This window comes from Polypterus senegalus, chromosome 3, assembly GCF_016835505.1.
Source record: "Polypterus senegalus isolate Bchr_013 chromosome 3, ASM1683550v1, whole genome shotgun sequence".
NCBI classification, from domain to species: domain Eukaryota; kingdom Metazoa; phylum Chordata; class Cladistia; order Polypteriformes; family Polypteridae; genus Polypterus; species Polypterus senegalus.
The window spans coordinates 238,713,708-238,729,272 of NC_053156.1; positions in this window are offsets into that span (position 1 = coordinate 238,713,708).

Here is a 15,565-nt window from a genome sequence, read left to right on the forward strand (position 1 = left end):
CAGCAGACCATTACTTACTCTTCAATGAAATATGCTAGAGAAAGTGTAGGTTTTGTTGTGCTATCTTGAATACAGCACCCTGTACACATTTTTAAAATGTCTACATTTCCCATTGCAAAGCTTTCACAACTTTGCAGACTCCTGTGTGTCAAAACAGAGTAACATTCTGTGTGATTTCAATTACAGATTTGCTTACTGCTTTAAATGTACCCAGAGAGGGGTCACTTAAGCTTGTGTATTTTCCTCCTTTGCTTTTCTTCCAGCTACCCCGTGAGAGCAAACAGATCTCCAGTGCAGATTAGTGAAGCACGGGGAAGGCACATATACACCAGCCGCTTGTTCATCTGGCTCCTGTTACTTGAGGTAAAATAAATACAAAATAATAGAAGGTGTCATCTATCTTAAAATGAATGCATGAGGAAAGGAATTATGCAAGCATTACTGTGTAAGCACAAAGTAGGCAAATTTGTACTCAGTATTTACAGTACGCAACAATAAAAGCAGCTGCATTACCTACAATTTAGATCATAAGGGTTCAGCATTTGTCTGACACTGTAATTTATCGGTGTGGAACAGAGTGACTTACAGAGACCCAAAAAGAGTTGAAGTGCCAGCCCAGCCACCCTGTTTAATTGAGAGGTAACAGAAAAATCAATCACGTTCAACGAAATAAATGGGTGCTACAACACAAAGCTGCGTTTCCACAATAAGTGATCTGACTGGGAGCTCCATTCTGTTGAAGGCACGGGATGGTTGGTTTTATATGCTCCAGAGCAGAGGGGCAAGACTTTTGGAGGTGATAAGGTATGGTGAGCTGGCCTTCTTGGGGATCTCATTTGAAATTGTGGGGGGAAGAGACAGAACAGTTAGCGACAGCGCCCCCTCTCCCCTTGGGGTGGTAACGTATATCTGATCAGAGCGTAAGACGTGCATACGTATACAGTATGACAAAAGAAAGCTCCAGGCCTGCTCTCCATTATGCTCTGAAATAGGCAACAATTTAAACTTGAGAGTTCAACAGATTTTAAATCTTTGGGCACATCTTTCAAAACTGTTGTGTTTAAAAAATCTGAAGAACAATTAGTCATTGACCTTCCACAACCAACAACATTAATCAATGCTTTCTTTAGTTGGACTCTGCAGTGTATGAAAGCTGTTGAGCCACCACACGCCTATTTAGGCTACACTTTTAAGAACATGAAGTTCTGTTAAAATGCATGTAGTTAATGCAGTCTCCTATCATATGTAATTACATTGTATCATCACTGAAAATATTTAATCAACAAAAAGTGGTAACCAACTCTTTGATGTAACAAAAAACTTTCAAATCAGTTAACTTAGTTCCAGAATATACCTGAATGTTATATGTGTTGCATGCATATATTTTCTAACTTAATTTATTCTGTTGCATCAGCCTTTCTATATTTTACCTTGTGAACTGGACACTATATAGCACCCGACCCGACCCGGCTTACACAGAGGCATATGTAAAAACTCAAAGACTTTATTTCTTTCTTCAGCTGCAGGACACGTCTTCCCCGTGAACCCCCCAGCCACAACACAGTCCTAGGTACTAAGCACAACACAAATCACAACCCTTCTTCTGGCACCACCACTCCTCCCAGGCAACCTCATCCTCTTCCTCCCGATTCTGACCTTGAGTGGTGGTGGCGGTCCTTTATAGCCCACACAGAAGTGCTGCGGGTGCTTGATCACCTGTTCCTGATTGCACTTCTGGGCGGGACTGTAGAGTTGTCCAGGCTGGTTCCGGGATCCATGCAGCACCCCCTGGTGGCCACCCCAGTTTCCCACAGGGTTGTGGAGAACTCCATCGAATCCCATGGAACCATGCGGGAAACTGAGGCACCATCGTCAGCCAGGAGGCTGCCACTAAGCGTCCCGGGAGAGGTACTGAGGAGCCCATGGCCGCTCCCCCGGAACATAAGTAGAAGGGGCGTCCCAGGCGGGCATGGGGCCTGGTCACCCGCGACAACCTTTATATCAGTAAGTATTTGCTCAAAAGAGTTCTTCTTTACAATGATCATGTACATAATGTTTGGTATTTTAATGTACTGGGATTGAGGCATTGGTGTGGTGCTGGGCTTGTGCGCTTCAATGATTATCAGAGCAGTGTCCTCTGGCAGGATTACCCGTGACAAACAGGTCTAAGGAGAGAGACAGACGAAGGACAATCCATTAATGGTCACCCTTGTATTGTAGATTCATTTAAAGATTCAGTAAAGGAAAACTAGAATATTACTGTACTCTCTGCATGTGACAATAATGACCATATACCCCCTCCTCCTAGAGAGCCAAATTGGTGTGCATTGGAGAATGCCTGGTGTCTGAGTGACCCATCAGTTGGACTTTGTCTGAAAAAGTCAAGCAGGGTCACCATGTGGGCTCATCACCTGCAGCACAATAGTGGGACAGAGCAGAAAATGGTACACCTTGGCAATTGAAACTAGCACTTGGGACACTGCTATGCCCTCAGTGACCACAGCATTGGCATTACCTGTTTCCTGATACATCTTTATAGTCATACACCATGGATAGATCAGGGCATTGAGGACGCAAACAACAAGACTGTTGTAAAAAGTGCTTAGTGGAGTTTATTCAAACAAACCAGTGGCCAAAAGTGCAGTGCAAATTCTGTAATAAATAAATAAATACAATGTCAAAACAAGTACTCCCAAGGATGATAAAACCAATAAATAAACAGATCCAAAAATTGGTTAAAATCAAGTCTAAAACACAGCATTAAAATTGGGTTCCCTTTCTTCTCTATATTGTCTGTCACTCTGTCTGAGTCTCAATGCGCCTCTCACCCACTTAGGTCTACAACGCCAGCAAGAGTGGTCCTCTGTCATCGTGTTTTGCCCCAGGCGCTTTTTTAGTAGCCCACTATGATACCTATTGTCCCACCACCATCCATCATTCTCCATGAGACGACCCTCAAAGCCTTTGACTGTTCTTGCTCTTTCCATTGCTCAGCAGGAGCAACCCACCCCTGGACTGTCATTCCCTTCACTCACTGCAGGGCCACCCGACCACCTTGCTTTGTTTACAGAGGATTACATATCTCTCAGTCTTCCTTGATTGTCTCCACTTTTCTTTTTCTTCTTTTATCTTTCTTGTCTCAGATTCCTTATACAGTTTGAGGCATTGTAGGTTTCTTCTGAAATATTCATTTTCTCCCTGTGACCTCCTGTGGACAAAGCAGGTTAAGAAAATTAAAGAATTTTGAACATGCCGTGAACCCGAAGCCAGAACTCTGTCATCATACGAGGCAACATTGCTGTGTTACTGTCACATAGATGACTGCACACAACCAATGACTGTCTGGATAGGAGACCCATTTCTTTTGACAATTTCAGAGTCCATGTACTGATACTGAACACAAAGGCTGGGGTGAATTTAAGGTGCAATTTGTGTTAAAATGTTTGTGGATTAGGATATTTAATTCCTTTGGAATATTGAAGACTGCGGTGGGCTGGCGCAGGTTTGTTCCTGCCTTGCACCCTGTGTTGGCTCGGATTGGCTCCAGCAGACCCCGTGACCCTGTGTTAGGATAATGGATGGATGGAATATGGAAGACTAAAGATATTATTTTTAAAAGTGTAACACAGACCACATACTGTAGAAGTTATACTCCAGAATATCCAAACCTCAAAGAAAAAGATGAGATGTGGATTGTGCAGAACTTCACCAAGACTGCTCTTTCTGTGTCTTGGGTATGTATATTTAGCCACGTTCTCTACCTTATTTTGATACATCTCCACCACAGAAAGTTGCTTGCCAAACGTAGAATAAAACCATTGCTTACTGTATGTAGCATTCATATAAGAAATAATAACTACTGTATATACTCGCGTTTAAGTTCTCCCGCGGATAAGTCGGGGCTTGATTTTACCATATAATTTCTGGTATTACTTAATGTTGGTCGTATAAGTCAAATGCAGGAAACTCACACTATTGGTCCAAGAGATTAGGATTTGTTAACGCCCACCTGAGAGAGTAAGAGCACACTGCCTTTGTTTTTCTATGTATTGTCCTACATGACCACACGGTAAAACCCAAACTATTCCAAAGCGACGTTTGCACTGATTTGTGTTTTTTGTATCTCACACACTCATACACCTTTATCGAAAGAGCATCCCGTATCTACAATGGAGCGTTCGATCAGAAGAAAATATGAAGCAGGTTTTAAATTAAAAGTCGCTGAAGTGGTGAAAGAAATTGGTAACTGCGCTGCTGCAACAAAATTCGATGTGTCTGAGAAACTGGTGTGAGACTGGAGGAAGTAAGAAGATGTAAAAAAAAATGAAGTGTCATATTTTTGAACGGCCGTTTAAGTCGGGGTCTGATTTTATAATCAATTTTTCTGGTTTCAAGACCCAGCTTATGCACAAGTATATATGGTACATTTTAAAATATTAGTGGTTTAGTCAACTTGGAAATATAAACAGCATTTTTGCTTTGTATTGGTATGCATATCAGAATAAAGCATTGAAAGAAAAATATAAATATTTAAAATTTCCAATATTCTCAAAAAAACAAATAGTATATTCACTAATTTTAATAGACACTGGCACAGGAAGGCAGGCCCAACTCATGTTGTTCCATCACAATTTATGAATAAATGCACATTGAGATTTGAGGAATGAATACTTTCACTAGTAGTGAAGCTGTGAATTCTGAAGCTCTCTCTGAAATGACCTGCCTGTCGTGAAGTAGACTGACCCAAACAATGGAGGTAATTCATTTGAATCTTTTAAGCAATATTTCTTCTGGGTGATTCACCTGCCTGATGGATTTGCTGATAGCATCAATGGTGTGATTAAACTCATTTTATTGTTTCTTCATTGCTCCCCAAACAGTTTGTAATATCACTGAATGAGTACTGTTTCAAGCCATCATTTATAGTACAGGATAGCATTCTCAGACCCTCCTAATCCTTTTCAGAGTTGCAGTAGAATTACAAAGCCTTCATACGACTTTTCTCCCCCACACTATGCGACTCTTCAGTTCCACCCGGGGGTTAGGTGGGGTAAACGTTAATATTATACAAAATAATTTTCTGTCTGTTATACTTTCATTGTTATCACTCTTTAATTTAAATATTGTTCTTTATCAGTATACTGCTGCTGGATTATGTGAATTTCCCTTGGGATTAATATCTAATCTATCTATCTATCTATCTATCTATCTATCTATCTATCTATCTATCTATCTATCTATCTATCTATCTATCTATCTTTGTCTGTCTGTCTGACTGTCAATCTGCCTGATATATTGCCTTTCCCATTTATCTCTCAGTTTATTTTTATCGCGTTACTTTTCATACTCATCTTTCTCTAACTTCCTTCCTGTTCACTCTCTGCACACTTTACTGTGTTGTAGATGTAATTTCAAATGGATAAATCTGCGCTCAATAACCCATAATGACAAAGTGAAAACACGTTTTGAGAAAGGTTTGCAAATTTATTAAATATCAAAAACTGAAATCTTTCATTTAAATACAGTAAATATTTAGAGCCTTTGCTGTGGATCTGTAAATTGTGGTCAAGTTCATCCTATTTGCTTTAATTATCCTTGAGTTGTATCTCCAAATTGATTGGAGTCCACCTGCAGCAAACTAAATTGCAAGGAGTTTAGAGGGGAACACCCCCGTGTATATAAGGTCCCACTACTCAAACTACATGTCAGGTCAAAAACCAAGCTAAGAGGTCCAAGAAACTCTCTGAAGATCTCCACAACCATACTGAGGTGAGGCAAGGATTAGAGCGAGGGTATAAAACAACTTCTAAAGCTTTGAGTGTTCCCAGGAGCATCATGGCCTTACTAAATGTGAAAGTAAAGAAGTTTGGAACTACCAGGACTCTTCTTAGAGTTGGCCATCTGGCCAAATGGAATGCTGGACAAGAAAGGCCTTAGTCAGGGTGGTGACCAAGAACCCAGTGGTCACTCTTACAGAGCTTCAGAAATCCTCTGCTGCAGTGGGAGAACCTGTTGACAGCAGCACTCCATCAGTCAGGCATTTATGATAAATAGAAGACACTCTTCAGTATAAGGCAGTTTGGAGTTTTCTAATCCAAGGACTCTGGTCTGATGAGACAAAAACTGAACTCTTTGGGTAAAACTCCAAGTACTACGTCTGGCAGAAACCAGGCACCGCTTATTACCTGTCTAATACTATACCTATGGGGAGCATGATGGCGTCAGCCATGTTATCAGGGTGCCTCACAGTGGCAGGGACAGGAGGATTTGTCAGAATCGAGGGAAGGTTGTGCTTGAGAGTGCAACCTCATACTGGGTTAACAGTTGACCGTTCAGCACAGCAATGACTGGAGAATACAGGCAAGACAACGTTGGAGTGGAATTGGGACAAGACTTTCCTTGAGTGGCCCAGCCAAAACCCAAACTTAAACTCCACAGAGCGTCTGTGATGAGATCTGAAGATGGCAGTTTATGGACTCTACCAGCCAATCCAATGCAGGGTAAACTTTCCAAAACCAGATGTGTAAGACCTGTAGAGACTCTCCTATGAAGACTCAAATTGCTGCCAAAGAGGCTTCTGCAAAGTCCTGAATGAAGGGTCTGACTATTTATATGAATAAGAGATTTCCATTTTTTTGTTTTTGAAATTTGTAAATTTCTCTAAAAACATGTTATCATATTGTCATTATGGATTACTGAGTGTAGATTGATGAGCAAAAACAGAAAACAAATCAATTTAAAATAAACACATAATAAAGTTTGCACAATGTGAAAGGGTCTGAATTCCTTCTGAATCTACTATATAGGGTCAAATGCCATTATATGGAAAAAAGCAGGTAGAGGAAAGAAGGAGGTTTGTGTTTGTAGCTCATGGTATCAGCTAATCAAGAGATCATTTCCATTGTTTGTACAGATTACCAAAAGGACTCACTATTGTCACATGTCATACAATGAAATCCGTACTTGCTTATACTAATCAACGTGCGCCACATCACCGCCCTTCAGCACCATAAGTGAGCAGAACTGCTGCTTTAAAGCTTCTGTCTGCCTTACCTGAAAAAACGGAGACCACATTTGTCATGATTGTCATGAAAATTTTACTTTTGAGTTTGCGCTTCTATAAAAATGACAAGAGTGGGATGTTGGCGAGGAAAGGTGTGCCTGATGCCAAATATTATTGCTTATTGAAGGTATTTGTCAAACATAACAAATCCCCAGTTTCTGTTCTTCAACATCTGTCTTGCCAGTCATTTAAGTGCCATTCCCGTTTAATTTTAGGTGCTGGTTATCCAACAAACTCCTTCAAGCTCATTTTGCCCCATAAGCCTGCACCCTGGAGCAGCGCCTTTAATATTATTATACAGTGGTGCAAGACACTCAGATGGCGCACAATAACTGCCAGCTTGGCTCCAGTATTGCAAAAGCAAACTCATGAAAGCCTAGTCTGGTAGATGTGGGGCTTTAGTCCAGTTTAACATTTCTTGTTGGACAGTACAGTAATGGTTCACCAATTACTGTTTTGCTGCTTATGAATGTTCCAGCAGGACATGTGCTTCTGTCATGGCCACCCATGATGCTTCAAGGAGCTTGATGTAGTAGAAGATTAACCCCAGCTTCCAAACATGTGCTTGCAGTAGATATCATGAACCTGTATTGTATGCAGAAATTGGATGGCCTGACTCTTAGTCAATAAACATCCACAAAACAGCAACTTGCTGTGAAGTGTTTTTGAAAAGAACGAAACTGCCATTTACAGATTAATGATTAATTATGTGCAAATAAATGAGTTCTGAAAACTTACTTTTGCTCGTCTGCACTAAGTTAGCGTTAGTGATTTTGCTGCAGGCAGCTTATGAGATTTCGTGGTGGCACAAAGAACCCTCCACACTTCCCACCAGGTCTCTCAAGTCGTACCCTGCTGAGGGCTTGGATGACTTCTGTTGACAGCATGGAAACGTATGGAGTAGACGAGGCCCCCTCAAAAGCAGGAGCAGCCAACCAAATATGGCTCACTACTTGTCATACAAAAGGGTATAAAGTAGTATGAGAATAATGGGATTATTCATCCATCCATTTTCTGAACGCCCTTTTCCCTTTCAGGGTCACAGAACAATAGTTTTGTTATAAAGAAATGAGAGGAGAAGAATGGGCATCCAACAGTAGAAGAAAGCCAAAGCTGGTGGGGCCCAAGATCTTGTCTTCTGGTGCACAATGTGTTGTACTGGGCGGAGGGTGACACATGTATGTCTGGTCGAGGTAATATTCTTTTTTTTAGTTTAAAAACTGGTTTTGCTCACCTCTGATGAAAGGCACCAGTGATGGAGCAAGAAATGCTACTGTGTGTTGCATAAACATGAGCAGTATATACCTGATGACAGGTTTTTATTAATTTCCTTTGTCAGTAAAGTTATTATTTTTAAATATACCAACCATGGACAAATAAATGTTTAAAGATATAATAGCACATTTTGTCAAGACGGGGGCTACATTCTCTGTATTGCTGTTGCTCCAAGGTGCTTTGCCTCCTAACACGAGATTTCTTCTTGTATGGGTTGACATCCACCATGTACTTTGTCACGGATGTCATGGATTTGTTGATAATTCCATAACTGGCCAGGAGGCCTTTAGAATGAAAGGACAGTGGAAGATGTCCACCCTGAGATGGGTGGTACCCTAAGTGACAGCACCCCCTGTTGAAGCTCCCATTTGTGGACCTGCAGGGCAGCTTGGAAACTATAGTCCCAATTGGAAGCCCTGTTGGAGTACTCGGGTGCCGCCAGGGGGAGCTGTTGAAGGGACACTCCTCTGTCCTGGGGAGACTATGTCTGAATCAGAAGTCCTACCTGGTGGCAGCCGCTGTTGTAATGGAAGTACTCCTGGGTCAGGGTGGAAAAGGAGCTGCTGTGCCCTCCTCAGGGGAGTCTCAGAGTGGGAGCAGAGTCAGGCAAAGCTCCTGTGGGAGTGGAGGAGAAGCAAAAGAAAACAAAAGAATTGTTTATCCTTTATTCTGGAGAGAGAAGAGACCTACTGAATATAAGGTATTTGTGAGAAATAAAAAATACTTTATTTTGACCCCGGGACTTGTGTATCTGGGTGTTCGGGGCTCTGCTTACGCCCCTGCCTATTTTTAAGACTGCACAATGCTCAATGCTGCCTTCTGGTCGCTACTTCTGTGTAGGTTTTTTTTTTTTTCTCTCCATGTCCATGTGTCCTTTTTTCTGGGGTTTGCTCCCACATCTTAAAGATGTGCATGATAAGTTAGGTTACATTAGAAATTCCTTCCATATACAGTATGGGCCCTGTAATGGATTAGCGACCAGTTGACAGCTCCTGCTTTGGACTTGATCCTGCCAGGATTAGCTCCTTCCCACATAATCAATAATTGGATTTAGCAATGGAGTGATAGATGGATGGATATTATTATGGTATCATGGACTGGGGTGGTGGCGGGGCCTAACAGAAATTGAACTCTACTAAATGACCAACCTTTATTTCGTGTAACACCAGTCTCTAGTGAAATGATACACATGTATGTTTTACAATTGGCACAGCGGCAGGGGGTATGAATTGAATACTGCCTGGGGTCTTACCACACTTTGGTCCTTCCACAACATCCATACATTAGCCTGCTAGAGAAAAGTTTCCCTATTCTAGTGATGTTTGCTGAACAAATGAATCCATAAAATGAAAAATGTAAAGGTTGATAAGGCAAACATATGAGACTACATCAGGAGTACTGTGTGCAGTTCTGGGCAAAACATGTTCATGTTAGTGTCCATCTGGGGTTGTGGTTCACCTCCACAGTCCAGGCACAAGCCAATGGCTTGATTGGCGACTCTGAAATGACCCAGCATATGGGAGGGCAATAACCAAAACACTATGGCCCCCTGTTCATGGGTGGCAGGTCTATTCCACTTTTCCGTTTGTGGGCAGGTGGGCTCAGGAGTGAACTTCTAGTCTAGAATATGGATGGAGGCTTATTTCATTTTTATTTCTTTTATACTGTAGCTGGGATTGTTTCTTCGAGGCCTCAATATGGACCCTAGCCATGGGCCTTCTCGTCTGCTTTAAAGAACAGTTTAAATGTAATGGCACACGAGAAAGAATCTGTTATTATTATTTGATATGTCAACATGTTTACTTTTAACAAATATATCACATGACGTTCATGACTGAATAGAGAAAGTATGACATAAAGAGCTCACTGAGAATATTAAAAAAAAACAAAACATAACCCTGTAAAGTACGTGACATGGCCCCCCGTGATCTGGACTGCTTAGTAGACTGAAATGGTTGGCACTTAAAAGTGACAGAAGCAGCGACTGACTACGCAGTAATTAGTCACCTTTATGTCAGCTTAGAGTACATGCTGACTCATTGTGCTTTTTGGAACAAATTAACAAAACATCTGGATAATACATCAGGACCACTATGAGCTAAGGAACTGCTTTAGTTCTTTGAGCTGCTTCTTTACTCAACATCTGGAGCCACTGGTCCAGGCCTTTGGTCCTCTTTGAAGTTACTTCTGGGCTGCAAATTGTCAACATTTAGACCACTGAGTCCTTGAGTCTGCACATAGTCCGGACAAACTCTTTCATGGGGGCTTCAAAGAATTTTGCAAATAGGGTCTCCCATTCTGTTCCTTTAGTCTTTTAAAGCTTGGGGCTACAAGCTTGTATTTGGGACTACATTCTTGGCCTGTGTTCCTGCCTTGCAGACATAGCACCAAGAACCAAATCTGTGGCTCTGTGCTTTACAGACATCCAGCAAATGTGTTTCTTTATTGAATTTTGGATTCAGTTGTATTATGAATCCATCTATTATTACAAATATAATCTGAAAAAAAAACACAACAAATGCAAAGTATAATGTCGAAACAGCATCACACAATACATATAGCACTATACAAATATAAACATGATGGTTTTAAGTCCAAATTTCAAGTATCTTATGTCAGCTGCATTCTGTAAAGGATCATTTGTTAGGTAAATAACTGCAGTTCCATTTGTTTTTTAAGTAATCCTAGCCTCCATGTTTAGAAAGAGAACAAAACATTTAGTGATGATTGTGCTTAATGGTGGGTGGCATGCTGGCCTCGCGCCCCCAGGGCCCTGGGCTTTCCTTCACAGTCGGGTGACTCACTGTCTGCGTGGAGGTCGACATTCTCACCATACAATCCTCCTCACACATCTCCCCATGTGCACTTCGGTTAGCACTGCCTAGTGTGTCCAGCGACGGGCTGGAGAGGCTCCCAGCAATGCTGTAATGGGAAAAACAGACGCAGGAAATCGTTAGCTGTTATTAATGACAATTATTAGAACCGACTGAAAGGGCTTCAAACTACTTGTTGGTTTTTCTTCTTATTTCAAGTAGTGCTAGGTTTTTCATTGCTTTGTTCATTTCATTTACAGAGACAGCTGAAAACGAAAAGGTTCTATCTATCTATCTATCTATCTATCTATCTATCTATCTATCTATCTATCTATCTATCTATCTATCTTTGTCTGTCTGTCTGACTGTCAATCTGCCTGATATATTGCCTTTCCCATTTATCTCTGAGTTTATTTTTATCACGTTACTTTTCATACTTATCTTTCTCTAACTTCCTTCCTGTTTCTATGTCTGTCTTTCTACTTTTTTATTTCTATTACTTTATCTCCCCCTTCCCTGCATTATGAATATTGTTCCAGATGTTTTATGTTCAGTTTCAAAACACCTTAACGGAAGGAACCAAGGATTCTGTTTGATCATCTCTGCTCTTACAGCTCAGCCATACGGGTGTTTTCTGACTTTGTGCCCACAGACATAACATAACGGAGATAGTTTTGCAAGTCTGAGCGTTGATTGTGCTTACAGGATCCCAGCTGTGGATTCCTTCAAGTTCTTCCTTTCAGTAGCACCGTACAGCGTCATTCATCTGTTGTTTTTTCTTTTTTTGATTGAGGGAGTTAGTTTCCAGATATGCTGTGACGGGGTGATGAATCCGACGTTACTCTGTTAAGAAGGAGATTTGAGCTGCATTTTTCTCAGACAGTGACTTTAATATGTGAACGTGTAACAGATCATATAGTACCAGACAGGAAACAATTTGTAAAATGGCTATTCTCTTAGTGCACCCCATTTAAACTTCCAAGCTCTTCTCAACATACAGTACGCTTGCTTTCATTGGGTCAACTTGGGATTATTTATAGAATACTGATGTGAAAAGGAATGAGAATTCTTAGGAAGTATACAGCTGACTTCAACTCCAAGAACATCTGGAAGAGAGCAGGGAGTCCTGTCTCCACAAAGTTGTGGGGGAAATTCTTATAAATGTTCCTGGATCTACTAATTCATGATAGTTAATACATGCCGACCAATCAAGGAGTCAAGTACTGAGCAAGATTATTGCATAACTTACAAAAGTGCATTAACTTCAATGTCATGTTTAGCTATGGCAAGAGTTTTCATCAGATTAATTCTTAAATGAAGTTGATTAGTGTCTTACAAACAAATTAAATAAACAAATAGATGAAAAAATCAAACAACCCTGCCGTGAAAAACTGGGATAAGAAACTGGATTGTGTGCTGATAAATAAAGTAAAACGACACAAGATACTAAAAGTATAACTGAAAATTCCAATATACTGATTCAATATTTAATTATATAAAAATTCAGCCCGTATTCCTGAAGATGGGAAAAATCTTCCAGTTTGTTTGTTTTATTCTGCAGAAAACCAAACCTCATCTTAGCAAAACAACTTTGTCTCCATCTTGTGGCAAAACATCTGAACTACAAATTCATTTTCATCCTGTTGCATTAAGTTTGTTATTAAGTAAAGTTAAAACCTTTGCAAGACTGTCAAGATAATCCCTCACTCAAATGTTAACTTAAGAGAAGATGTGATTATATAAGTCGTTAAATCAGACCGGCCCAACAAACACATTGCTGTATTTCAAAATATTAGCCGACCGGTGCTCATCTCTGTTTGGTCTCAACCCAAGTGTGAGTTTTTTAAGTTATGCCGAGTGGGTTGAGGCGGGGGTTGGGTGGGGGGGGAGTGGGTTGAGGCGGGGGTTTTTGCTTTTTTTGGGGCGGGGGGGGGGTATCTTGAAAGGCTCTGACTCTGACAAGCCAACTTTTGATTCCCATAGATAAGGAGTATGAAAGTGGGCTGAGCACAGTGAGTGGGCCTGATTTGTGATTATCTCGCCACTTATATCCTCATCTCCCAATCGTGATAAACAAATTCAAAAATCAACGCTACTCTTTTGTACAGCTTGTTTATATTTCAGTCATTTCAAGTGTTTTTTAGACTGATTCATTATTTGCACCTTGATTTATGATAAGCACAAACTCACATTGTATTTTACCAGTTTAGGACTAAAGGCAGGCCCGTGGCAACAGTGCTTTGTACTTTCACCCTGGATTTTGAAAGTTCTTCTGGCTGTTAGGTCCAAGGATGAGATGAATCAAAGCAGCTTTCTTAAGTACAGTATTTATCAAATATTGATTCAGTCCAATTGATTATTTGTGTGCAGCGCTCTTCACTCAGTGCACATTCAGAGTTCTGTAACGAGTTCTTACAGTATCTCAAATACAATTAGCACTAGTGATGAAAGTTTAGTTATGATACCAAGGTTTTAATTTATGAAATATGCCCTATAAGGCCTAAAAGTTACATACCTTTTGAAGAGTTGAAAAGTCACCTACTTGTCCATTTCTGCAGCCCACTGCCTTTAATGTGTACCAGGAACCATCTTTGGATGACCACACTCTTGTCACTTGTCATCCACATATTTGAACGCAGAGGAAATCCATGCAAATGTGAAGACGACATGGTGCCATGGCACACACTATAAGATGGCGATAGAAAGAAACTGCGGGGACAACCAAGATGTTTTGCGGTGCTCACCAGACTTATTTTATTTATGATGTACCCAGTATACAGTGCAGAAGGCACCAACGCCTCTCCTCTGGTGATGTGCGTCTCTGTTGAAGTGCACATTCAGTAGAACCAGCAGAGCAGGTCGTTTCTTCTTCCTCTTCCTAGATAGCTGAAAAGCTTCATGGTTGCGTGCTCGAGGTCTGGTGAGCTGAATAGTTTAAAATCATGCTTATGTATAAAATGTTACATACATAAGGAAAACGTTTAATCTTATGTAATTCATCTGTGAACTGTATGTGTAATACAGTAAATCAACATTTATTTCAGTGACTGTGTTACATGGAGCAGACACTTGTTGATTTGTCATCTGCTTGGTTCAGAATACTAAAAAATATGGACTTAAGGCATCATGCAAACAGGTCAGTCGATAAGTTAAGAAAGTCCAGACAAGTTGAGTGGCAGGCTCAGGGGATTTCTCACTGTTTCTCCACAGTCACTTGCACATTTAGTTTTTCTTTATCTATACTAATAAAATGCAAAGCCCTCACTCACTCACTCACTCACTCACTCACTCACTGACTCATCACTAATTCTCCAACTTCCCGTGTAGGTAGAAGGCTGAAATTTGGCAGGCTTATTCCTTACAGCTTACTTACAAAAGTTGGGCAGGTTTCATTTCGAAATTCTACGCGTAAGGGTCATAACTGGAACCTATTTTTCTCCATATAATGTAATGGAGTTGAGTTGGAGATGGCCGTGGGGGCGGAGTTTCGTGTGACATCATCACGCCTCCTACGTAAGTACGTAGAGAACAAGGAAGAACTCCAAACAGCGATGAGCACAAAACGCCATTTCACAATTGAGAAGGCAGAAAAACATTATGAAGCAAATGATGCATACAAGCATATTCATAAGTACAGCTACTGCGGAAACAAAGCACGGCGTGAACCGTAAGTTTATATTAAATTAAGTTCATAGACAGGCTGCCACTAGCGTTTGTAATTTAGTGCCTGCCCATATAAGGCCGTCCATCAGCGGCAATCCAATACAAACACTGCCGGTAAATATTCACGGTGAAGGACTGTGCTTATGCAGAGGAAGATGAGATGGTCAGGGTGGTGTTTGGCACAAACTCATTGAAACTGCGAGAGAAACTTTTAAGTGCCGGGTCTTAGCTGACATTACACGAGATGGCACCAGCACAGCTGGGAACCTTCGATGCAAGAACACCAAGCGGCTCACGTGAACTGACGCAGTGCACAGACAAAAAGCAACAGTTCCAAAGAGTGCTGAACAAAACCGAATTACACAATTGAGAAGGCAGCAAAAAATATGAAGCGTCTGATACATACAATCATATTCATAAGTGCAGCTACTGCGGAAACAAAGCACACGGTGGAAAAAGTGAATGTCCTGCTAAAGGAAGACAGTGTAAAAAAACCTGTGCATGCAGTTTGTCACATCTCAGATAAAGAGGAAGACGAGCTGTTTATTGATGCAGTAAGAAACTAATCGATGAATGAAACCTCTTATCTTTACAACGATTGACAAACACGGAATGTAACTTGAACACAATACATCGTACAAATACGACCCTGATTGAAACAAATAATGATAATCAAATCCTTGATGACAGCAACATTCAATAACACTCACAAAACAATTACTGTATATTGACAATCATGTTACGTTATTTT